At 41.7% G+C, this 27,576-nt stretch overlaps 1 long non-coding RNA gene across 2 annotated transcripts in view; it reads left to right on the top strand.

The window, feature by feature from the left end:
- LOC309540962 overlaps window positions 1-18,423 on the top strand; it is a 56,226-nt gene extending 37,803 nt beyond the window's left edge. The window contains exons 3-4 of one of the 2 annotated variants that reach the window (XR_014223581.1): window positions 14,746-14,872; window positions 18,350-18,423. This is a non-coding gene — a long non-coding RNA (uncharacterized lncRNA). Of the gene's footprint in view, window positions 1-14,745; window positions 15,372-18,349 lie in introns of those variants that run through there. The other variant, XR_014223582.1, reaches the window with a different exon arrangement.
- Window positions 18,424-27,576: the final 9,153 nt, after the last annotated feature.

Raw genomic sequence — 27,576 nt, 5'->3', positions numbered from 1 at the left:
ATTTGTTTTCATAAAATGATGTGGAAAATTTGCCTAATTCCCTAACAATCATAAGCCATGTTATAAAACTATACACACAATACTTTCTTGTAGAGGAACAAGGAGCTGGAGTGTGTGAGTTTTGAGCCAGAAATGGTCGCTTGCCCCTTTCCCGGGTGGGAAACAGTTGCAGACCCTGGCATTCTGCCGCCATCCTCAGCAGCCACAACACACATGCAGATGGGTCTCAGAAAGACATTAGTGGCAACCGCCCTGTGGAACGCCCTCCCATCAGATGTCAAGGAAATAAACAACTACTTGACGTTTAGAAAACATCTGAAGGCAGCCCTGTTTTGGGAAGTTTCTAGTGTTTTATCGTGTTTTTAATATTCTATTGGGAGCCACCTAGAGTGGCTGGTGAAACCCAGTCAGAAGGGCAGGGTAATAATAATAATGATAATAATGATAATAATGATAATAATGATAATAATGATAATAATGATAATAATGATAATAATGATAATAATGATAATAATGATAAATATATTATCTCTCATCCTTGGCAATTAAGTTTGCTTATTAAACAATGGTTTTGCCTGGCTCCCTGTTTGTCCTTTTGATGCCAAGTGAAAATCTTTCCCTCATGGATAGCCTTCTTAGTGCTACTTTCCATTGTTGGGTGGAGCAAGGAGGGAGGGTGTCAGGGACTGGACTGAGGAGGAATGGTGGGGACCATCCCCACTCCTGAACCTTCCCAAGAAGAGGAGGACAGTGTAGATTTATAGCAGTGGTTTGCAGAAGGTCATAGTACAGAGGCTGAAGAGGGGAGAAGCTGGGAAATATTGGGAGAGGAGCAGCAGGAAGAATAAGCACGGGGGGTGGGAGACAGCTGACAGACTCAGTGTCTTCAGAAAGCATTCCTGACCCCCCCCCCCAGGACCCGGTGTGCATTGAGAGTAGTAGAACAGAAAGCTCAGAGGCAGAAAGCACAGATCAGCTGATACAGGGATGATATATAGTAGGAGAGACAGAGAGGATAGGACTTTACTTGGAGCAATGCTATTATCTAAGAGAGACGGCATTTCTATGCCTCTCTGTGAATATTGAATAAAAGACTTGGTAAGAACTCTTCTTGTCTATCTGCTTCTTGGCTGCCACAGTGGGAGCGACTGGATTTCCTGAAGCCTGACAGAGGGTGGCCAGACCAATGAATGCAACATTTACCTTTCTACAGTAGAGTACATTCCATCCACACAAGACAGTGAGTTCCACAAACACACACTCCTCTGTCTATCCTTCATCCAGACAAGCAATAGGTTTTATTACAGTACAAGGACACATTCCAGCCAAAATGTTGGGCAGGTAGACAGACATGCTTGGAGGGATGCATCTGACCCCTGGGCTTGAGGTTCCCCACTCCTGAATGAAGTGAATAGAGTTGTTCCATGATAGCTGTCTTGGTGGTATGCAAGATGGACTTTCAGTCATCTCTAGTTCCATTTCCAATCCTGATTCCAAATTCCTGGTCCCACCCTCCACGCCCAGTTTTCGATGCCACCACAATGTTGTGCTGCTATTGCTACTAATTTGCACTTCTGTGTGAATTTTATTCCCTCCATTGTCTGAGGATACCAGGCTGTGGTGTGTCAGTGATGGTCACATCCTATCTTAAATGCTTCCGTGCCAGTGGAGTAGTTCACAGATGGGGCTGTAAACAGAGAAAATATAAAACTGAGAGCTATAAAATATAGAAATCTTGTTAGCAGTTGGCTGTAATGATGTGCCATCTGTATCCTGAGTAGGGCCTGGCTTAAGAGGAGCATTAGAGAGAATTCTGAAATGCATTGTTTCAAATATTAAGGCATGTGGAAATATCTTACAAAGTTCCTGAATATGGATCTTTAATGCTTCAAGGTCTTGTTTCCATCCGCTTTGCTTTAAATTGAAACAAAGTGACTTTCTGCTATTGTTCTGCCCTAAAACTGAGGTTCGTCAGTGTCTCCTAATGCTGTTTGCTGGTTATTCTTGGCATTTATGACACCTGCCCACTTTTTCTTTGGCTTTTGCCAAATGCCAGCAGTCTCTTGGCATGGCTAATAAACATGTTATGTAGAAAACTTCCTTGCACATTCAGGTCCCAGTAGGGCAGGCTGATTTGAAAGCTTAAGAAAACTCTTAATACTTCTTTGATTGAATCTATACATTAAACACATGGCGAGTTCTATGGAAGCCTTGTACACAGAACATGGACTTTTGTAAGAAATAATAACAAAACAAAATTAAATACATAAATATGAAATAAATTTAGATATGATATGAATATTATTCCTGAAGCAATAAATGAAATCAGCAATAAATCCAGTGCTAGAGTCTGGTGCCATCCTCTATGTGAAGAATGGGGATAGATGGAGGCTCCTTTTGAGATTTTAGTATCTTCAGATCCTGTTTCCATTCCACAGCTGACAGCTTGGCTCAGCTTTCCATAGTGTGTTGCACATCAAAACAGACTAGGGATCTGAGAGACCAGAGTTCCAGTCTCCATTCAGCCACAAGGCTCTCTGGGTGACACTGTAAGTCACCAACTTCAGCCTAACCCACCTCGCAGGGTTCTTGCAAGGATAATGTCGAGAGGGGAAGATGAGATCTTTGGAGGAAAGGTGGGATGTAAATATAACAACGAGAACAACAACTCATACATGTCTGGTGTTGTTGTTATCTGATTGGCTCACACAGACATTTATATTCATGAGCCACCAAGCTTACATAGCACTTTTCTTCATACAACAGAGACAAAGAGGTTTGAATCTGTAAAAATATTTGTGTGCCTCAAACATTCTAGTGGGCCTGTTGTATTGCACCAAGGGCCTATTTTGGCTCAAAACATTGGCTTCCAATTCTCCTCGTTCAGAATAGCAAGAGGGTGTTAAAGTTTATTTATGGAGATGAGGTACATCTTTATCTCTCCTTGGCCCCAAACCACTGCCTTTCCAGAGGTTGTTGAACTGCAACTTTTGTCAGCCCCAGCCAGCATAGTCAATAGTAAGAAATCTGAAGGGCCATGGATTTCTCAATCCTGACATAGATACTGCACACATCTGTAGTACATATGCCCATCCTTCTGCTTTGGTGTGTATGTAGTGGATTTTAAAAAAGAAAGAAAAAGAAAAGCCCCATAAGAGCCTCCTAGTTGGGCTAATCACAGACAAATCTTCCCAACATACAACATCAGCAAGATGAACAAAGAGGACAGACTAAACTTGCCTCTTTAGAGAGTCACTGCTTTGCATTTTGGCAGCTACCTGTTTTGAATTTTTAGAGATTGCTTTCAGGTGTTGGATGGATTCTTTCCTTTCTGTTTTCTTTATCATGTTGCAACGAGCCCTACGTTATTTTAAGCAAATGGAAAAAGAAGCCGTAACGACAGATAAAAGACGCAATGCTGGGAGCAAAAGGTGAGAATTTAAATGCAAAGAGAGAAAAAGACACCTTTGATTCAGTTTAATTGATATGCTTTTAATTGATAGAGGCTGAGGGCTGGAGAGGAATGCAGCGGCTTCTGGTTGTGTGCCTAGCAGTCTGATTGTTTAAGGTAGGGCTTCCATACATCCAGATTTCCCTGGACATTACCAGAATTTCAAAGGCGGAATTGACGTCTGGGGGGAAATTCCAAAATGTGGCACTTTGTCATGATTTTTTGTTTTATAAAAGCTCGACAATTTTTGGGGTGTCCTAGTTTTTACTTTTTGAAATATGGTGATTCTAGTTTAAGGTGCTATTCTATAATGGGGAACCTGAAGCACAGTGGACAAATGTGGCCCCTAGGCCTTTCTATCTGGCCCTTGGGACTCTCCCCAGGCCACACCCCTCTCCAGAACTGCACGACATCCTCGTGTGCTTTTGCATTACTGAAATGTGTCCTTCAACTCTGATAATGCCTCTTGCTTCTCTGGATGGTGCACAGAGGTGGATGTATGAGTATGAAGAAGCTAGCCTACTGTACAAAGGTGATATTTATATTTGTTGCCCTGCCTCTGGTCTCGCCCACTATTGGCATGTTGCCCCTGGAAGGGAATGTGTCCATTAGGCACCCTTCCTGCAATGACTTGAGGGATTTAGGATCTGACAGAAGCAAGCTATGCCAGTGTAACAGCAGGTACACCTCCACCATGACAAATACGCTGGTGGAACTCTCCCAGTACCTTGTAAAGACAACAATGCTTACCAACAAAATATCAATTAACACTGACTAATTGAATGAAAATGCATTACAGCACATTAATGAACAACATTTACTGCTGTTTCTGGAATGGAAGCCAGCCCATCCAATTTGATAGCAGAGAACATGATTCCCCAACTGAGGGATGGCTCATAAAATTATTCCTGCTCATTAGAAAATGTCCAGTATCTACTATGACCATCTATTGCCATCCTCTCACTGTGCTGTAAATGGAGTAGACTGAAGTGCTTGTGTCCAAAGGGTGAATAAGTTGTTGTTGTTGATCAAACTTGTTAGTTGCTTCATCTTGCCCAGGGCAACCTAAAGTGACCCAACGCTGTCCAGACAAACCAGTCAGATGGGCAGAGTACAAATAATAAAATTGTTGTTGTTGTTGTTGTTGTTACAAACAAGCAGACATCCCATTAGATGTCAAGGAAATAAACAACTATTTGACTTTAAGAAGACATCTGAAGGAAGCCCTGTATAGGGAAGGTTTTTATGTTTGGTATTTTATTGTGTTCTTAATATTTTGTTGGGTGCTGCCCATAGTGGCTGGGGCAACCCAGTCAGAAGGGCGGCATATAAATAACAAATATAAGACAGAACAGGCAAAACAAACCACACAGAGATACATTAAAAACACCTCATCAACTTCTAAAAGGCCACAGATAGTTAAAGGCTGGCATCTCAAGATAGATAATGATGGTGCGAAGCAAGTCTCCCTAGGGAGAGCATTCCACAAATGGGGAGCCACCACAGAAAAGGTCTGTTCCCATGTTGGCGCCCTCCGGACCTCTTGTACCTCCTATTATGATTGCAGGGCTTGGGGCACTTCATAAGGAGACAGGTGGTCCTTGTGTATTGTAGTCCTGAGCCTTTATGTCTTTATAGGTCAAAACCAGCACTTTTAACTGGCAGCCAGTGCAGTGGGGCCAGCATTGGCATTATATGCTCAAACTGTCCTGCCCCAGTGGCGACCTGGCCACTGAATTTTGCACCAGCTGAAGTTTCCAAACCATCTTCAGAAATAGCACCACATTTAATGTATTGCTGTAATCTAACCTAGAGGTTACCAGAGCACAGACAACAGAAGTTAAGCTACCCCTGTCCAGATAGGCCACCTCCCGTTCATCTGGTGTAGGGAGAGTGCTTCAGTCTTATCTGGCTTGAGCTTCAGTTTATTGGCTTTCATCCAGTCATTACTGAAGCAGGACTTCAGTCCAGCACATCTACTGCCACACCTGCAGATGTAAAGGAGAACTAGAGCTACGTGGCACCAGCATATTACTGACAATGTACTCCAAAACTCTGGATGACCCTACTCAGCAATTTCATGTAGATGTTAAACAGCATGGGGAGTAAAATTTAACTCTGAGGATGTGCACACTGAAGACTACATGGGGCTGAAGAGCACCCTCCAACCATCAGCCTCTGGAAACAACCATCCCAGTTTGAGCAGAACCACCCATCCCTAACTCGGACAACAGCATACCATGGTCCGTGGTATCAAAACCCAATGAAAGGTCAGAGAGAATTAACAGCAGTGCATTTCCCCCTAAAAAATATATATTTAGGGATACTCTCATTTTCTTACTCATATTGAGATACTGCCCCTCAGTGAGGCCAAACTTAGATTCACAAAATATTTAGGGACATGCGTACCCCTATGTCCCCCCCCCAACAAAAGCACTGATTAACAGGGACACATTTCTCCTGTCTCCCTCCCAACAAAGCAGTTTCTGTGCTAAAACCAGGCCTAAACCCTGATTGAAATGAATCGAGAAAATCAGTTTCCTCCAAGAACTCCTGGATTTGGTCTGTAACTACCCACTCCAGGACCTTTCCCAAGAAGGGGAGATTGGCAACTGTCCAGTGAGCTTTTCTTGAGGAGTAGTTTTTCCACTGCCTCCTTCAAGCAGGCAGGGACCACTCCTTCTTACAAGGAGGCATCAATCACCTCCCTGGCCCAGCCAGTTGTCCCCTCCCTGCTAGTTTTTATCAGTCAAGAGGGCAAGGACACAGGCAGTTGCATGGACCAATCCAAGCATCTTGTCCATATACTAAGGCCCTGCTTACTGGAACTCATCCAACACAACAGTTTTACACAGTGTTCTGGACACCTCTCAAAATTCATCTGCTTTAACAGTGGAGTCAAGGTCTCAGCGGATGCAAGCAATATTATCCTCCGAATGCTTTGCAAAAAAGTTGCAGAAAGCTACCATCAGTTCTACCAACTCCTTTGGGCCTCGGTAGCAACCACACTGCACTGGAGCTGCTTAATGGACCAGTAACAGTGGCACGGCAATTCCAACTGAGAATTACACTGGCTGAGAAGATTTTATATTTAATTCTTTTTTGCTCAGGTGACAATTGCACTGACTTTGGAAATCAGGCCTTTGGAAATCTCTAGCACAAGTAGGTTAAATGATGGATTTGTGTGTGTTTTTATCTCCATTACATTTGGGGAACTGGCATGTTGCAATATGGATGAAATGAAATGTATCCATCGTGCGTTGTGTAGGAGGCCCAGCTTTTCAGTGAGATGCCATCCTCCTTTATGAAAAGGCCGCTTTCCTATAATTGCTATGGTGGTTTTCCTGCAAGTCAAGTGCATTCTGCAGAATTATTGCTTACCGCCACCCCCTGGCTATGCATTAGGTATTGTAAATAAAGTCCTGTGATCATTTCTGCCCAACATGTTGTGGTATTGAATTACTAGGAGGCGGGTTAAATGAGAGTGTAGGAGCATTCCTTTTTTAATGTGATATTTCCTGCAATCTCTTGAGAGATTTTGTTATGAGAACGGTTTAACGGTGTGTCATTTTCTATTTCATGTTTTTCAGGTGAGTTCTGAATGTTTGATCTGCAGTATAAATTATGATAGGAGTCTGTAGCACTTGCATTCTCTCTCTCTCTCTCTCTCTCTCTCTCACACACACACACACACACACACACACATGCTTCTTTCATGTTAAGGGAGCAATAAATGGAACATTGAGAAGGATCACAAATTCTTATGATAATTCATAAAACTTTAATTGGTCGAATAAACTCATTCTTTTAAAAATGTATAATCTCATTATTTCAAAAGCTGAGAGCAGAGCAAGACATTACAAAACTATTGGCCTGGTGCTGCAGAAAAGCAGCCTCATATTGATTTTCCCCTTCCTCTCTGTAGCTGTGAGTTCACTATACCTCAGATCCTGGTGACATTAAATTGAGTACACCCCCACCCCTGTAAGCAGCAACCAATACTATGAGCAGGACACAAAAACATGCACAGTAACGGCATTAGGTTGGGGAAAAGGTGAACTCACACAGCCACAGAGAGTGAGAAATTGGACTTGGGTCTACTCTTTGTTGTACTTGTGGGAAATTGCAGTCAAACATAACTGTGTGTGAGTGCTAGTTAGTGCATGAAGGGGTTAAAACCACAGAGTTAGATTCCTAGACTTGGTTGTGCTCCTTCTTCTCTGATGAGGGAGGAAGTGAAGCATTCTCTTTCTCACTCTCTCTGTGACATATAACTGACCAAGGAAGATGTGCCTAAGAAAGTTCAAAGCTTAGAGCACATGTTTGAAGCTATCTTTCTGTATTTTCTATGAAAATGCCTATGTTCTCTTTGCCACTGCTTGGATAAATGCATCTATTTGACCTTTGTAACATTTTGTAAGTAAAGCATTTTAAACTTACTTAACAGTGGGTTCATTGCAAGAGGGGTAGAAAGAGGATTACTGTTTGCAATTGGACTAAATGGGATAAAGGGTTCTAACAACTTATATTCCTAACACTATACTGCTGCTTGACTTTTGTGAGTTTAAATTCTGCTTCTGGTGGCTCTCTCCTGCTGGAGAGTAAGCTTAGCCCCACAGTTTGAACCCAGGCACCCAGCCAATTCTTTTGTTTTTTACCCCACATGTGTGGGTCACAGGGATTATATTTTTTCCTCCTAAAATTAGCCTCATCAAGTGGCTTGTTGGGTTGGGGAAAGCCTAGCTTCCTGACAGGTGGGTCTCCGTTGAATACTGGGAAGCAGAGGAGTGAGGCGGTGTGCCGGTTAGCATGCTGAAACACCAGTGCTTCTGCCAGAGCATTTGCACCATGCATGCTTCCCATGTATGCTTCCCAGAAGTAGCAAGAAATGTTTGTTTTTAGCTGGCGATTCTTTTACCATTCCAAATTCCTTTCTATTACCAGTAGCTAATACATTTTCACATCTACAGCTGGATAATCTCACACCAGTGAGTGGCCTGAAGGCACATGGGGCCATCACCTTGTTGAATCTAAGCAGGTCTGAGTCTGGTTAACTGCCTGGATGGGATATCACTTTGGAGCCATGTGTACACTAACCTGAGTTTTATGATGGTGGAGAAGGCAGGATAGATATGAGAATAAATATACACAGAAGGTTTTTTCCCCTGTTATGAAGAGGAAGACCCTCTTTTGTGGACCCAAATCTGCTCTAGAGGGTCCTGTGCATGGACACCATTGGATACAACCCTTTATTTTTTACTTGCTTTTAAAATCTCATTTGTAAAGACTACTGATAGAATCTACCTGTAGTATGTCATTTGTTTTGTTTCACTTGATGCCATATATAAGTGACGATTTTGTGTAGGATAGAATCAAGGACTATGAATCAGGAAATCCTTTTTTTAATCCTGCCTTTCCAGCTTTTTGTCACAGTGCCATTCAACTGTCTCCCTCCACATACAGGAAGCAGGGTAACGGATTTGGACAGATAATGGAATTTGATGGCATAGTTATCAGAGAATAGTACCCCATCCAGTTTGTAAGGTGTGGCCACCCTCATGAATTCGCAAGAAAGTGTGTGGGGGGGAATCTGATGGCCTGGACACTAGAAAATATTGCCCTGGTACTGAAATATAACAAGGGATAGAAAAATGATGTTCACAGAGCATTTGAAAACATTACCATTAAAGGAACCTGAAGGGGTAAGATAAAATGACGTTTTCAGCTGCATATGCTAGTTACCAGCTGCGTGCTTGTGGAAATTCACAAATAATTCAAGAAACAATCTCTCACACAGTCCAGGTGGAGTAGGTAAGGCTTCTGGAGATCAATAAGGCTGCAGATGCGAACATGTTCATTATTGCATATTTATGGTAAAAAAGACCCATTGGAACCCATCAAGCATCTCTTTCTAAAAAAACAACAACTCCTAATGGCTTGACAGATCCCATCACAGATACCTTTCATTCCCTTCAAATGTAAGGAGTGGGTGAAACTATTGGCCAAATTTATTCCCATGAAGACCCAGGTGCATGTGAAAAAGAAGGGTGTGTATAGTTTTTCCTTGGTACCCCCCTCTTCAGAGATGTTGGAATTGGAGCCATCACAGAGCCAGCATGACAGAATTTGCATTAATCCTTGGTCTTTCTGACACATAGTGAACTTCATTATAAAGGATTATGTAGGCCTGGGTACTAGGTACACAATCTGGGTTTGCCAATCTCTTTTTGGCTCATGGGCATTTTTGTAAAGAGAAGAAACTCGTGGACCTCTTTCTCTCTCTCTCTCTCTCTCTCTCTCTCTCTCTCTCTCTCTCTCTCTCCCACACCCACCCATACCTATTCTATTGGCTACAATAGAATGAAACCTATAGCGATCAATGAGACAGGATAGCCGTTTTGCGTGTGTGTGTGTGCTCACTTGCTCTTTTGGATACATTCAATATTCAACTGCAAAAAAGCAGTGGAATCAATCAACACAAAGTTAGGCATGTGCAGGCCTATTTATTTCAATAGATTTAGTCATTTGGAACTCTGTGCTGTATTGCGGTCAGTGTACTTGAAGAGCCTTTTTTGTGGTTGCCATTTTTATACCGCAGAATAATTGCATGTCACCAGGAGTTGTCACATTCCCTTTCCTGGTGCCCACAGAGCCCTTCCTAGCACTGAAACTAAACTTGAAAGAAACATCTCTCACACTGAAATCAATGGGACTTAAAAAGCATTTCCCTTGTTCTAGATCACACTTTGTGTAAATGCGTAAACCGGACATTGCAGAGCAAATTTACTTATAATAGTCATAAACTGAATGAACTTCGCTGGTGTCAGGTTTTATCTGGATTCAATGCCAATATCAATAAAGAAGACAAATTGTGAAAGGTAAATTTTGCTGCTTCTTTTCGGGGTGACTTTTTCCTTTTTAGTTCTTCCAAACCCTGTATAGCTGTGGGCTTCACAGAGCATATTTACTTAGCGCCACTTTACACTTCATTTTGGTTTTCCCTGGTCCAGTTTTTGTTAAAGGTGAAGAACCAGAGATAGAGGTTGACCTTTAATATAGACAGAAATGAGAGACTTAACACTTCAGTTGCTTAATCCTGATACAGCCACCAGAAAACTACTATGCCAAGAAAGGGGGGAAAGATGAAATATTTTGAGTTGGATAAGATAAACAGGCACAGGGAACTGTAATAAGTTCCAAATTGGCAAGTTAGTTAAAATTCATAAAGTACTTTTGATAATGCTAACTCCCTTGATTAAAGGACACCGTCTCTACCATTTTTCAGCAATAGATATTGTAAATAAAAGCATTTAGGTTTGTGACAGCTGTGCCTGTTAGATAAGAAAAGCATTGTGAAACAGTGGAGAAGTAATTTTCCTGCAACTTATTTATAGTTGCCCTAGCTGTAAAAGTGGAAAGGGGAGGAGGTTAAAAATCAATCCCAGCATTTGGAAGGAAAACTCAATACTTATTTGATAAACATTATAAATTGGTACAATGTTATCGTTATTGTACTTCATCCCCTGCTCTTTCTAGATATTAATCTGCGTGAGGAATGAAATTTTCGGTGATAGCCAAAGGTGTTTTCATGGCTACAAGTCAAAAACTGTCTCATTTGCTAATGGCTATTTGTTTTTGGCCACAATATATATTGAACAAACAGTCATTCCTAACTTGACTCTGCCTTACGCCTTTTGAAGGGGACGGGTTCACACAAACACATGCATCCCGAAATGTTTTGACAGTTGATTTGCTATGTTCCTGGGGATGGTTTGCAAAGGCTCACTATAATGCAAAGTAATGGTTTGCATGTGTGAATGGGCCACTTTCTGATATAGCACCACAGAGCTGGTGAAACTTCCACATCACCTCATTGTCAATGCAGGCACTGACATTGTTTTATGTTTGAGGAGCATGAGAAGGGAACCTACATATGCATCAGTGCACATACACACCAATGTGAGCCTTGTATACATGGATCAGGATCACCCTAATACTTTTCTTTTCTTTTTATCAAGCAGGTTTTGAATTTGAATTTTCTGCTGCTTATATATTGCATGCTTTTATTGATTGTGTACACCACTGTGGAATTTTGCCACCCTATTTTTTGACTAGGGATGTGGGTGGCGCTGTGGGTTAAACCACAGAGCCTAGGACTTGCTGATCAGAAGGTTGGTGGTTCGAATCCCCACAAAGGGGTGAGCTCCCATTGCTCAGTACCAGCTCCTGCCAACCTAGCAGTTCGAAAGCATGTCAAAGTGCAAGTAGATAAATAGGTACCGCTCTGGCGGGAAGGTAAACGGCGTTTCCCTGTGCTGCTCTGGTTTGCCAGAAGCAGCTTAGTCACGCTGGCCACATGACCCGGAAAAACTGTCTGCGGACAAATGCCAGCTCCCTCGGCCAGTAAAGCGAGATGAGCGCCGCAACCTCAGAGTCGTCCGTGACTGGACTTAAGGGTTGGGGGTCCTTAAATTTTTTGACTGCATGTTTTGTAATTGTACATTCTTTTATTATATCTTGCCTTTTCTGTCTTATCTACAAGACACCCAAGGTTGCAAACTTCATCAAAGGGATGCTTCTGAGTTTACCAGGTATCTGTCAGGATCAGCATCCCTTCTCAGGAGGATGTCATGGTTCATATACTGTGAGAGAAAAGAAAGCTCAGTGCTGCTCAAGGACTGCAGTCATAGAATAGAGCAAGGACAACCAATTTGGGGTCCTTCGACCATTGTGTTGGACTCCCATCAGCTCCAGCCTGCATGGCCAATAGTCAGGGGTGATGGGGAATCGTAGCCCAATAATGTCTGCAGAGCATCTCATTGGCTCCTCCTGTAATATGTGTTTGGTAATACGACTTCATTCTCCAGGGCACACTTCAACTCATCTTACAGCATTCAAGTGTGACTTGGCAAACAGCTTGGGAATAACTATTTGTATGGCTTCTTCAAAAGCTACTGGAGGAAAGATATGCTACCCTGTTCTATTTGTGTTACATTAGATGCCACCTTGTCATTAGGAGTGCAAGTCCCTGCTTGCTCTCTCATGACAACATATAATTGAGTTCTGCCACACTATAAAAAAGTACCATTAAACAAGGGGGTCACTGGAGATATGTAAGGTAAAGCAGCCTTACATAAAAGTGAAGACTTGCTATACATTTCCAGACCTAGGAAATTCAATGGGAAACTGCACCATAAACCCATTCAATAACAATACATCAAGAGGATCTCTTGTGGGCTGAACCAAGTTTTAGGATGATGATGATGAATAATTCATTAAATTTGTATCCCACCCTTCCTATCAAAGGAATCTGGGGTGGCACATTACAGATTACAGTGGTACCTCGGGTTAAGTACTTAATTTGTTCCGGAGGTCTGTTCTTAACCTGAAACTATTCTTAACCTGAAGCACCACTTTAGCTAATGGGGCCTCCTGCTGCCGCCGCACCGCCGGAGCCCTATTTCTGTTCTCATCCTGAAGCAAAGTTCTTAACCCGAGGTACTATTTCTGGGGTAGCGGAGTCTGTAACCTGAAGCGTATGTAACCCGAGGTACCACTGTATTTGTTATTTGGCTTACAATGGCAGGATATCTGTGCTAATGCAAGAAGTGTTGGAATGACATATTGGAATCGTGTTTTTAATATTCTGTTGGGAGCCGCCCAGAGTGGCTGGGGAAGTCCAGCCAGCTGGGTGGGGTATAAATAAATAAGTATATTATTATTATTATTATTATTATTATTATTATTATTATTATCATCGTCGTCATCGTCATCAGTGCTTTTTTCTGGGGGGATGCAGGGGTACACATACCCTAAACATTTTGTGAATCTTTGTACTTTTGACCATTTACTGTATTTATTTTTCCCAATTTGAACTATAAAATAGTGATTTTCTTGAGTCAAAATGAGAGTATCCCTAAACATTTTTTAGAAAAAAAAGCACTGATGACGACGACGATGATGATATCACTGTATGTACTTTCTACGCCTCATTTCCCTCTGACCTGAGAGCTCTCACACACACACCATTTGTATATCTACGAGAACAACACATTATACATCTGATGAAAAGGACAGTGCTCAAAGGAAGGTTATGCCATAATAAATAGGTGAGGACTGGGTTCAACTAGTGCAATTGGGTTTTCACCCCCTCTTCTCCTCCTGTGTGCCCCTGGGTCCCTCAAATCAGTTTGGGTGGTGTTGGGGATAACACCAGAAGAGCATTCAGATGAGGAAAGGGAGATCGTTCTATCACAGAAATGCTTGCACTCATGCAACAATAACTTTTTTTTTTTATTAAAAAAAAATATTAAACTTTTCCAGACAATAAAAATTACAAAATTGTAGATAGGAAAATAAAAGAAGCATAACAATAATAAAAGAGGGAGAAAAAATAAAAAAATATGAAAACCAAATACATAGACAATAAAGAAGAAAGTTTAAAAAAAGAAAAGAGAAAAACAATCAATATTTTCATGTCATATCTTTCATTTACTTATTTCCTGACCTCCTCACACCCCCTTTTCTGTATTCTAGTTCACATAGTTAGTTCAGCAAATCCTTACCCTCTATCATTTATCTTTTCTTATTATCTTAACCTATTATAACTATATATTTCCAACCATTGTCAATCCGCATTTACATATTCTTATTCATCTTTTTACCAATACCGCTTATTTTCAGTCCAACATCCCTTCAACATTCATTAATTTTACAGTATTTCTGCAGGTAGTCTTTAAATTTCTTCCAGTCTTCTTACACCACCTCTTCTCCCTGATCTCGGATTCTGCCAGTCATTTCTGCCAATTCATAGAATCATAGAATCATAGAGTTGGAAGAGACCACAAGGGCCATCGAGTCCAACCCCCTGCCAAGCAGGAAACACCATCAGAGCACTCCTGACATATGGTTGTCAAGCCTCTGCTTAAAGACCTCCAAAGCAGGAGACTCCACCACACTCCTTGGCAGCAAATTCCACTGTCGAACAGCTCTTACTGTCAGGAAGTTCTTCCTAATGTTTAGGTGGAATCTTCTTTCTTGTAGTTTGGATCCATTGCTCCGTGTCCGCTTCTCCGGAGCAGCAGATTCCATGGAGTCCATCACCTTCATCTGCCATTCTTCCAGTGTGGGTAAATCTTGTGTCTTCCAATTTCTGAAGTTTTATTTAGGTAGTTTGCCAAGAGATTATTTCCACTGAAAAGCAAGCACCCTTCAAAGAAGACAATATCAAACTGCTGATCGTTTGACTATACTAGTTTTTCTTTTTCTTTTTCAAACTTCATTCTCCTTTTCAGCTACAATTATGCCAGCCAGCCAGGTATGAAAAATGGAGAAGCGACAATTGCTGTCTTTCTTCTGACAATGCAGTTATGGAAAGAGAGAAAAAGTGAGCAGATTCTCCTGAAAGGAAGATGCAGAGAAGTATTTTATATATATAAAAAAATCTCATAAACCTACTTTAACAATGACGCCTCCGTTGCAAATATGTCTTCAATGATACAAAGTGGTCCCCCTCCTCCATGAATTATGCCATTTCGAGACAGTAGCTGTAATTCCAGAGTTATCATCCCTGCTGGGCTACAACACTGTTTTATTGTCAGATTGTATTATCATACAATGCATAAATACCGCAAGCCTGAAGCCAAAAATGTGGCTGTTATTACAAAACCATATAGAAACTTCAACCTCTCTCATCTGTAGTCATGTCCATCTCTCCTCTTTGCTTGTTCCAATTTTCCTTCGTGGCAGTAGCTTAATGGTAGAGCATCTGCTTCGCATGCAGAAAGTCCCGGGTGAAATCTCCAGCATCCCCTTTAAGGCTTGAAGACACTCCTGTCTGAAACCTTGGACAGCCGCCATAGTTAGTGTAGACCAGGGGTGGCCAACTCCCAAGAGACTGTGATCTACTGACAGAATTAAAGACTGGCAGTGATCTACCCCCTTTTGGGGGGTTCAGGTCAAAGTTGCTGAGCTTTTTTAGGGGGAGGAAAGCCCCAGTTTTTTTGGGTTCAAGCCTAAGCTCTAGGGTGAAAGGGGAACAGCCACTCACCAACAGATCACTGGGGAAACAAACAGCCTCACTGAGTAAACTTCATCTTCTATTTTCCGGATCGTGCAACAATGGAGGTTGGGGCAAAGGGATTCTATTTCAACAACCCTAAGGAAAGGGACCCAGCGATCAACCATGATCTACCAAAACCTCCCGGGGATCTACCAGTAGATTGTGATCGACCTGTTGGACATCCCTGGTGTAGACAGTACTGAATGGGCTGGCTTCCTATGTTCCAACTCCTTCCCCCTCATTTGTGGAGCCTCACTCTCTCTTCCACTTCTTCTTTTTTTTCTTTTTAACTATTCCTGCTTCCCTTGACCTGCAGCCTGGTCTGGCCTCTGCTTTCATCTTTTGGAGGTCCATGCTCCTTCTGTCCCTCCCTAGATAATGCATTATTGGTGTCAGGCTGAGGAAGGCTGCTTTACTTATGCATAGGGTTTCCAATAGAGGGATGGGAACACTGGTTGGCCAAGGGTCCCTTCCCCATGTAAGAAGCCCAGTGCATGAACAAGACAAGCCCCCATTAGACTAACTTGGCATCATCAGAGCCAACTTCTAGGGGTCCCTAACAAAATATTTGAGGGGGGCGGGCATCCCTAGATTTGATGGGCATTGCAGGAGGATGTATTAATGGAGAAGTCAAAGAAGAAGAAGAAGAAGAAGAAGAAGAAGAAGAAGAAGAAGAAGAAGAAGAAGAATAGTAGTAGTAGTAGTAGTAGTTTGGATTTGATATCCCGCCTTTCACTCCCCTTCAGGAGTCTCAAAGCGGCTAACATTCTCCTTTCCCTTCCTCCCCCACAACAAACACTCTGTGAGGTGAGTGGGGCTGAGAGACTTCAAAGAAGTGTGACTGGCCCAAGGTCACCCAGCAGCTGCATGTGGAGGAGCGGAGACGCGAACCCGGTTCACCAGATTACGTGACTACTGCTCTTAACCACTACACCACACTGGCTTACACAGTATGTTATATTTTAGTTCAGGGTGTCCCAGAATTCACCCTCCAGTTGTTTATGAGCCACAATTCCCACCATCCCTGACCACTGGTCCTGATAGCTAGGGATGATGGGAGTTGTAGTCTAAAAACTGCTGGAGACCAAAGTTTTGGAAACCCTGTTCTAATCCCTCCCCACTATCTAAGAGTACCTGTAAACCGTTGGTATTTTGTGGGAGGGATTTACATGCATCCTGGGAAATTTAAGTTTGCACAATTAGAGCAACTTGGGATAGTTCAGTTGGTTCTTAATCTCAGGGTTCAAGCCCCATGTTGGGTGAAAAAAAAATCTGTAGTGCAGGGGGTTGGACTAGATGACCCTTGTGGTCCCTTAGAATTCTACAATTCTATGAATCTAGAATGCTGGACTATGATGATGATGATGATGGATTAAAGTACTCGGTCATCCTAATGCAACAAATCCAGTTTAAAAAAGAAGCAGACTTTTTATGGTTAGGAAAATTACTGAAAAGAGTAGCATGAACATATCAAGATGAATGCAGGGCCAACCCTCCTTGTTGTATAACTTCCCTGAAACCAAATCACCATGAGTGCTCATTAAAGACTGAATATGATCTAATCCCCCTGCAAGCAAATCAGGATTAATGTGCAATAAATAGGTAATTGGAAGGAGTCTTAAAAGTTTTGCACAAGCTGGGACTATTGCTGTGCTTCAGAAGAAGGTAGAGAGAGTTGCAGGCTTGCATCCTCAAAAACATTCGGGACCTCACTACAGAGATAAGTTAACTGGCCTGTACCTCCAGTTCCGTTTTCATATCATTCAAGAGGCATTCTGAAAAAAGAAGAAGGTGGGAGACTAATTTATTCACACGGAATTTAAAATCTTTTCTGTAATATTTTCCCATAAGCCAATAGATGAAAAGGATTTGCACATCGTAAGACTCGCCTGCATAATATGCCATGTGAACAATAAATATGGCAGCCATCAACAGATGTTTATAGAGAACGAAACAAGATGTGCCCAATTTTTGGTCCACCAAAGTTTACAGCATTCTTTTAAGTGTGGCTCCAAAGTACTATTTTGAGAAAGAATAAGACAAAGCATATGTTTAAGAAAGCTGTGTTTTGAAAAGCTGGCATCCCATACAAATGGTTTGACATTTTTTTTCTATAGATAGCTTTCCTCCACATGGTGGTGATGAGTGGCTGTAGACCTCACTAAATTAGCAATTATGGGTTCCAGAATGAGTCTCTTCAGAACTTCATAGGCAGTGATTAAAAAAGAAGAAAACTTGCTGCCATGCAGGTTCAACTGAGCATTCCTCACCCCACCACAGAAACAAATTTCACCCATTTAGATTGAGATTTATTTATTTATTAACCCACCCACCCCTACAGTGGTCATTTTAATCTGACAATGAAACATGCAGCTGTACTTCAAAAAATAATCTCCAAACAAGCAGCTTTCAGCCAGACAAGCAAATATAATTTCAGAATCATATCTCTGTCCTAGAAAACTCTGAGTAGAATAATCTTGAAGAGTTTTGTTCAGATGAGATTAGAATAATTCCACCATCCCCAGAACCTGAAGCCATTTTTATAAACCGGCTCTGCACTTCGCAGATGTGATATGCTTAATTAAGAAATCGTAGGCAGGCAAAACTGATAAGGAGGTTAGTTCCAACATTGCTCTTGGTGTTATATAAAGCTGATGCTGGTCAATCATAAGTGTTAGTTTTTGCAAGAGAAAATCTAAACAGGTTGGATCTAGTCTAAATGAGTATGCTTTGGTCCGATTGAAATCAATGAGGCATAATGCAATTGTAATCCTAATGACTTCTTAATATGCTGGAACCAGTTTATTTGCAGGAATAAATTTATTCTTTATTCACAGGAAGCAGGGGAGGAGACCGCACTGCTGGCATGTTGTCTTCACTACAGTGGTACCTTGGGTTACAAACGCTTCAGGTTACAGATGCTTCAGGTTACAGACTCCGCTAACCCAGAAATATTAAAAATAAAAAATTCCTACCAGTAGCACGTCTTCAGATGCACACGAAAGCTCATACCAAGAACTAACTTAGTTGGTCTTTAAGGTGCTACTGGAAGGAATTTTTTTATTTTGACTATGGCAGACCAACACAGCTACCTATCTGTAACCAGAAATATTACCTCAGGTTAAGAACTTTGCTTCAGAATGAGAACAGAAATCATGCTCCAGCGGTGCGGCAGCATCAGGAGGCCCCATTAGCTAAAGTGGTGCTTCAGGTTACGAACAGTTTCAGGTTAAGAACAGACCTCTGGAAAGAATTAAGCTCTTAACCCGAGGTACCACTGTATTTTGATCGCCTTCCTAGAGGTGGAGGGTGAACTTGGGCAGTGGGAACCTCCTGACAGGAGACAAATATGTTTACTACTATTCACAATAACTATTTTAAGGTGAAAACAAATAGCAGGGTACGTGTCTATTAAGTTACAGAGACTTCATCAACTTGCTTGCAAGGTGAAAGGCTTATCTGAGGACAGAACAATAAACTTGGTGGTCTTCTCTCTCCTACTAGTGCCCATATTTCTGGAATTCCCATTCTCGATTGTCTAATGTACACACCTGCTGACAGTGTGTTGACAACAGTGCATTCTTCAGAGGGATCTGATGCTTGGTTAGTTTGATCCATAATACAGTGGTGCCTCGGGTTAAGTACTTAATTCGTTCCGGAGGTCCGTACTTAACCTGAAACTGTTCTTAACCTGAAGCACCACTTTAGCTAATGGGGCCTCCTGCTGCTGCCGCATCGCCAGAGCACGATTTCTGTTCTCATCCTGAAGCAAAGTTCTTAACCTGAGGCACTATTTCTGGGTTAGCGGAGTCTCTAACCTGAAGCATATGTAACCCAAGGTACCACTGTATGGTTTCTGCAAATGGCACAGTTATTAACCACGATGTCCCAAGCCCAGAGTGCAACTGCATTCCACTTCTTTACTTCAAAGCGCTTCTTGCCGGCACCACTTTTGGTTCCACTCGGTGTGTCCACATCCATCGCAACAGCCGTTTGGGCAGCAGGGAACCTCCTGTGCTTGTACAGGCTCCTTGTGCATTTTAGAACCCCAAGTTTACAACCATGCCTGAAGCTCACTCTCCAAAGAGTGTCTGGTGACATGAAAAGGAACACATCTCTTGGGGAATAAGGATACACTCCTGCACTCTCACTTGCTGATTGCTGGTGGGCAACCCTTACACCGTGGATGTTACAAATCATAGCATGTTTACTATCTAAGTTCCTTCACTTTGTGTCACAATCCAGGAATTAGTCTTCCCTGGAGTGAAATGGCTTGAGAAAAATACAAACGCTGCCATAGACACACAAGAAACCAAACTCCATAATGGGGCAATGACATCAGTAGCCCAATAAAATATCACCAAATCGTGGTCAAGTTCTCCAGAGTTCTTCATCAAATATTTGATGAAGGGTCATGGAGAATTCAAAAGCTTGCTCGCTCGTTTGTGACATTTTAATAAAGCTGATAAATGCATTATCCAGTATTGCATTTCGGGCTTTTTCTGACGAGCCAAAACAACATCATTTTTTAAAAAATAAAAATAAAACCAAATAGTATCTAAAAGTCCATGCAATGTCAATACTGTGTCGTCTGCTTTCCAGGCTGTCTATCTATTATGAATGTCCTCCTGCTGAAAGCTAATTGCCAGGAAAGCAATGAGCGACATCTGCCAGCTCAAACTATGGAGAGAAACTCATAAACTGTAGATGTTGAAAAATATCTAGTGTTGGGGGGAAAAGGTTTCCCCACCTCCTTTATGTCACATAACAGCTGACAAGATAAAAGAATCCTGATGTGAAGTAGAGAGGAGCCACTGCCTCTCTATGGCATTTGAAGAGTGTTTCATTAGGAATAGTGTGTCAGTTTCTGCACACATCAGGAAAGAGAAAATCAGTAAAGAGGGAGAGAAGAGAAGAAAGGCAGGGGGAAACATTGGTTTCTTGGATATTATATTGCTTGTTTTTTACTTCCTCTATTTTCTCCGTAACGAAATTACTTTTTTGAAACTATGTACTGGCACTTGTAAGGGACACGGGTTAAACCACAGAGCCTAGGGCTTGCCAATCAGAAGGTCAGCAGTTCGAATCCCCACAACGGGGTGAGCTCCCGTTGATTGGTCCCTGCTCCTGCCAACCTAGCAGTTCGAAAGCATGTCAAAGTGCAAGTAGATAAATAGGTACCACTCCGGCAGGAAGGTATACGGCCTTTCCGTGCGCTGCTCTGGTTCACCAGAAGTGGCTTAGTCATGCTGGCCACATGACCCGGAAGCTGTATGCCGGCTCCCTTGGCCAATAAAGCGAGATGAGCGCCAAAACCCCAGAGTCGGCCACAACTGGACCTAATAGCCAGGGGTCCCTTTACCTTTACCTTACAGTTGCCAAAATGGAATGCCTAGTTGCTATTCGGGGGCAAGACTGCTCTAAAGTCTTATTTTTCAAATGATGAACTGACTGTAATTGATTCTCAGTTTAAAGATAAAGGTACCCCTGCCCGTACAGGCCAGTCGTGTCCGACTCTAGGGTTGCGTGCTCATCTCGCTCTAGAGGCCGTGAGCCGTCGCCATCCAAAGACACTTCCGGGTCACGTGGCCAGCGTGACGAAGCTGCAGCTGGCAAGCCAGCACCAGCGCAGCACACGGAAACGCCATTTACCTTCCCACTATAAAGCGGTCCCTATTTATCTACTTGCACTTAAGAGTGCTTTCGAACTGCTAGGTGGGCAGGAGCTGGGACCGAACGACAGGAGCTCACCCCACCGCGGGGATTCGAACCGCCGACCATACGATCGGCAAGTCCTAGGCACTGAGGTTTTACCCACAGCGCCACCCGCGTCCCTCAGTTTAACACCTGGCTAATGGTCAGGGGTCCCTTTATCTTTACTGGCACTTGTACCTATTGGTGGAGTTTTGAAAGAGCAGTTCTAGTAACAAAAGTAGCAATAAAACCAGATGCCAACTTTGCTGCCACATACAGCCAGACATCACAATTACTGGACCCAACAACATCAAACATACCATCTGGGGCCAACTTTATTATTACCACTACTATCACTACTACTACTGTTCAAAGTCCGCTTTCACTGAAAGATCTAATGGTCAGAATATAAATGGCAAAAAAATTCTGCTTTCACCATTTCATAAAACACCCCATACATTCAAAGTAATCCCCTCATAATTTCACCATCATTTTAATTTATTTGAATTAATTATTTGAATTAATTTTGGGATGTATTTTAATTGATTGATTGATTGATTTTATGTGTATTGTGTTTTTATATTATATTAGCTGCTCTGAGCCCAGCTCCAATAAGGGTAGGGCAGGATACAAATAAAATTTGTTGTTGTTGTTGTTGTTAACAATTTGAACATATTGTACCATCGGTACAGCTGGGGGGAAATGTAGGACAAGTCTTAAAGTGCCATTCTAATATGGCTCATTATCTAACACATTTTTGAAAATGACATTAATCATTTGCAAACAGATTTGAAAAAGAGGTGGGAAAAAATATTTTCACATCATAAGAACAAGGACTGTGAGCTACAAGACAATTGATTCCAAAAATGTTTTATATATATTTTACCAGCTTTCAAAGGCAAGGCTTATGGCACTCAGCATGACTGAAAATGTGTTTTCAGCATCTGAGTAAACATTTTATTGATATTCAACAGGTGATGTTCCAAAACTGAAGTTGTGTGGACTGCATCTGATAAACAGAGCGTGTTCCAAGCAAGCCTTGTTTTATTGTTCTCTATTGCTGTTCTCAAAGCTAAAGTAATCCATGCTGAGCACAGCCCAGTTCAATAGAAGTGTTTACTTTATGTTTTAAAAACATAAGGAATGTTCAAGGGCTGTCAGGCAGTTATCTTAATCATTATGGTACCTTTCCCCTCAGATTAAGGGATTACACATCACACTTCTAGTAAGATTCAGATATTTGCAAATACAGCGTTACAATTATCTTGTTTGACCGTCAGTCAAGGAGGTATTAAGCAATTGGATAATGTCCCCAAGCACTTGATAAATTAAATCCTTTTATGCAAGCCTACACTTGCTGCTAGCAGTAAGTCAGCCATTTAAAACTGTGTGATTCCATGGGAGAGCATCTCAGTATTTTAAAACTGGATTTGGCTGTTTCACAGGTTCCTCTCCCCTCCTCAAATGTAGACTGCAAAAGGGCATGACTATTTCACAATTACAAAAATATCTCTATGGATATGGATGGGTTGGATCCAGCCTTGGCCATGCTTAGAGTAGACCCATTGAAGTCAATGGGACCTCAGTTGTGACTAAGGCTGCAATTCAAACTACAGCTACTCTGAGGAGTCTCATTGAATTCAGTGGGACTTACAGGTAGGACAGCCTGGATCCAATCTGATATCTGCAATTTATCTGGATTCATAATTTACAGTAACTTTCTAGGGTATCTAATCCCAACTTGAGACCCTCCAGACATTTTGCACATCAACTCCCATCAACTGCTTTGTAAAATTCTGCCTGCGTGAACGTCTAGTCCTCTGCACTCTTCAGTCACTTGAGAGTAGATGGATTTCTTTCTCTCTCTCTTTTGCCAATGAGGATTCTATAGTGTTCCTGAGCAAGGATCTATTTCCTAATCCTCAAGTGCACACATCTCCAGACCACTTGCCAAGTTCAAGAGCCAGAGTAGACCTCCACACAGGAAAGAACCTCATACAGCTAACTCAGTTGTTGTCTACACCTTTAGTAGAGAATGTTGTGCTGTCAGGCTGCTGCCAGCAACTCCCGGCCGGTTGCCCAAGAACATACAAAGACAAGGAAATGTTTCTTACCATCTCCTTTTTATTCAGTATTTACAGAGAGAGGCTATAGAACCCAGCCTCTTTAACCATGACCATTAACCATGCTGGCTGGGGCTGATGGAAGCCAGAGTCCCACACCATCCAGTGTAGCCACAGATTCCCCATCTCCATATTAGGTGTTGTGATGGAATCCAAAGCTTCAACCCTGTTTTCTTCTTAAAAACCACTCTATCTACCAAAGACCCTATCCTTAAGCAGGAGAAAGATGGCTAACTAGGTAGCCTAAATCAGAGCTTTTGCAAAAAATACCCCCCCCCCAAAAAAAAAACAACAACACACACATCAAGATAACGTTTTCCCATGTTAATCCATTTAGCAGAAAGTGAAGAGTGACATTTCTTCTAGTTTACACCTCTTAAAATTGTTTCCATGTGCAAAACAAGGTGCTAAGATTGTCATCCATGTGACCCTGGCTGATTAAATGCTTCCACCTTCTGTTTATGCAACACCTAAAGATCACAGCATGCTGGCTTCATCCTCCAGAGGGTTCCCAAATAAGGATGCTGTTGTTTCTTAAAAACACTCACGGTATGAAGTCTGGAAATAGCTGTTTATTTTCATTGGGATGCAACCTCCTATCTCTCTTAACTCACTTTATCTTGAGTACTTTTCTAAAAGGCTTTGATTCAAGCTCTGTGGTCAACATTCTTCTTGCTCAGGATCTCTCATGCCCCCAGCTTTTATGATGTGTTATTGCATGGATTGGGCACTTCCCTGGAAAACCGGAAGGCTTGCTATGAGTGCTCCCCTGTCCTCAGATTAATTTCTGTAGCTCTCAAGTGTGTCCTAGCTTGGGAGCAAAAAAGGAGGAAGATTGTGGAAACTGGTTAATGAGTTTATGAAAGGTCACCTTGCAGCCTGTTTACCTCATAAAGGAAGTGTCTCTTCATTACAAGGGTTTTTACAAATAAATGATTCTGGTGATCCCTTGCATGTTATTGATTGTATCTTCAAATACAGGCCAGGGAGGGAAAACCTTAATGAAAATTTTTAAAAAATTGTCTAGTGATGGAAGGCAAGGGAGCCAAGGGAATGAAAAGCTTTTATAATGGGGAATGAGCAGTTATGCTGAAAGTGGGAACTGGGGTTTCTAGGGTAAGTAAAAGTAGACACAAGTTGCTGGTGGAAGAAGCAATGTACCACCAGGTATTAGCTTAGACTAATTGAAATAGATAGATGATAGATGATAGATAGATAGATAGATAGATAGATAGATAGATAGATAGATGATAGATAGATAGATATAGATAGATAGATAGATAGATAGATAGATAGATGATAGATAGATAGATAGATAGATAGATAGATAGATAGATAGATAGATAGAGATAGATAGATAGATAGATAGATAGATAGATAGATAATAGATAGAGATAGATAGAGATAGATGATAGATAGATAGATGATAGATAGATAGATAGATAGATAGATAGATATAGATAGATAGATGATAGATAGATGATAGATAGATAGAGATAGATGATAGATAGATGATAGATAGATAGATAGATAGATAGATAGAGATAGATAGAGATAGATGATAGATAGAGATAGATAGATGATAGATATGATAGATAGAGATAGATATAGATAGATGATAGATAGATAGATGATAGATAGATAGATGATAGATAGATAGATAGATAGATAGATAGATATAGATAGATATAGATAGAGATAGACAGATGATAGATAGATGATAGATGATAGATGATAGATAGACAGATAGATAGATAGAGATGATAGAGATAGATATCACCAAGTTGATTGTATGATCCAGCTTAATCTGTTATTAAGGGCTGCTTTCGTAGCAATGTTTTTACAGTACATACTGGAATGAAGAAGGAATCCACCCACCTGGTATTCCAAAGTAGAAAAGCTGATACAACTTGATCCATTCACAAAGTGGTTCAGATCATGAATCCTCATCAGAATCCAGAGTTCTGTGGGTCTCTTTACAAGGCAGTTTGAGGGCTGCAGTGCTGCCTGGTCTCTTCCTTTACAGACAGACAGAAAGACAATAAGCCACTTGGAGCAGATAGCATCTGATCGTGATAACAGCATACTGAACTAGATGGGCCATTGACCAGATCCAATAGGTTCCTCTTATATAATCCTTATTTATTTAAACAAGTATTTTATAGTGTGACTTTTGGGACAGTTTTCCATACATTCATTTTTTTTATTATTGCAATTTCTCCTTGTGTGGAGCTCCCCAGCATGGCAATATGGAGATTATTCAAAGTAGAGCTGTTATGACGTCTGGGACACTTTTATTTTTGCCAACACACTTCTGGTTAATATCACTGGCGCAAAATAGCAGCCTGTTATGCAGAAGCATGTTTCACACACTCTGGCATAACGTCTAGGTTTCTCCTGCATGCCTCTCTACATGGTGGAAAACACCATGAAGAGAGGATATAAGCTCAGCAATGAATGTGCGAAGCTGCCCTGACTGGAGAAAATTGGGTAGCACAATCTCATGCATATTTACAAAGAAGCAAGTCCCCGAGTTCACGGGAATTTACTCCCATGTAAATGTGTGCAGAATTGTAGCATAAATCTAATCATATGAGGCATCTTTAACACTGGGCTACTGAAACTTCACAAAACATTATGGGACATCAGTGCTGGTGAAACATTATACATGGGCTGCAGGCTGATATCTCAGTCCAAATGTTTAATATTAGGATACAGTGGTACCTCAGGTTACATATGCTTGAGTAATCCAAAAATATTACCTTGGGTTAAGAACTTTGCTTCAGGCTGAGAACAGAAATCATTCAGCAGCAGCGCAATGGCAGCAGGAGGTCTCATTAGCTAAAGTGGTGCTTCAGGTTAAGAACAGAATGAATTAAGTTCTTAACCTGAGGTACCACTGTATTAGTGTTGCAAAAATCCATTTGTCATTCCAAAAACCCTTTTATCTCTTTAAGCTGGTGCTATATTTGCTTTCTTGTTTTGTGGCACATTATGCCTGAAATAATGCTTGCAGAATAAAGGTAAAAATTATTGGGATGGTTAGATGGGCAATGCCATGTGAAACTGACAAACTCAACCCTGACCTCTGCCATCTTGGACAAGGAACAGGCCTGTGTCAAAGGCTGGGGACTCAGGTTAAATTGTACCAAGGGGGCTGAGAAAGGCAGGGTTTGAATACTAGACTCCTGGCACCAAGCCCGTCTTGCTAAAGTCTGGATGGTTGGCCCTCTTCATTATAATTCCTTGAGTTTGAGATATGCTGATCCAATGCACTGCAGGTCAGAAATCATGCTGAAAATGTCTCTTTCCATTTAAACTATTGGATTACATAGTAAAGAGCCTATCTTTACTTTTTTAGAGATATAGGCAAAGCAAAAAAGAAAAGAAAGCAGTGTTTTTAAAGTACAGCACAAAGCTGTATGTCTCTGGCTCCATGCAGCAAAGCTTAGTGGAACTTGTCCTTTGACCTTAAACATCAACCCTTCACATTAGTCACCTTCTTATTGGTGAGGAAATGTTCCTTTCGTTGGGAAAACAAGTTTGCATTCCTTATAGGGAAACCGACTCAAAATAACTGGGCAATTGCCTACAGAAAGAAAAAGTCTTTATTTCTTTTTGTATTGCAAGCTCTTTTAAGGAATATATCCAAGACCTTAATCAAGTAACAGCCTAGAGCCACGTGGCTTAAGATCTGCTAGAGTTCAGCAGCTGCAACGCAAGGTATGAAACTGTGGAGCAGAACCTTCTCTGTTACATTCCTCAGAAGTGGAATGACCACTCCTTGGAGATACATATGTCTGTCTTCCACAGTAACTGATTTCAGAGGTTAATTTAACACACACATTTTCCTTTAGGCGTAGAAAGACAGATGATGTGCATACTTGCCCAGGCAGGTGCATTATGTGACCCATGAGAGCAGCAAATAAACAGACTGTAGAATGGTGGTGGGATAAAACCAGGCCAAATATTTATTGACAGCATCAGGCAAGGGGGAGGGTTGGCATGGCACTGGGTCCAGGATCAGTTCATCATTCCACAAGCCCCATGTTGATGGAATGGATCCGTTGGGTTTGAACCGTCCCAAACCTGTTACATGGGAGTCGGCCAGTGTTGAACCTTTCTGTGGTGCAAGCAAGCAAGCAAGGTCTCACTGGGCCACTAGGGTGCAGATTCTAACCAGGCAGATAGCCCTATCCGACCTTGGGGGTGCTGCAGTCAATCCTACCCTCAGGCCCCCATATTCT

Source organism: Podarcis vaucheri (genome assembly GCF_965113315.1).
Source record: "Podarcis vaucheri genome assembly, chromosome: 9".
In the NCBI taxonomy this organism is placed as follows: Eukaryota; Metazoa; Chordata; class Lepidosauria; order Squamata; family Lacertidae; genus Podarcis; species Podarcis vaucheri.
This window is presented reverse-complemented; position numbering and strand designations above follow the sequence as displayed.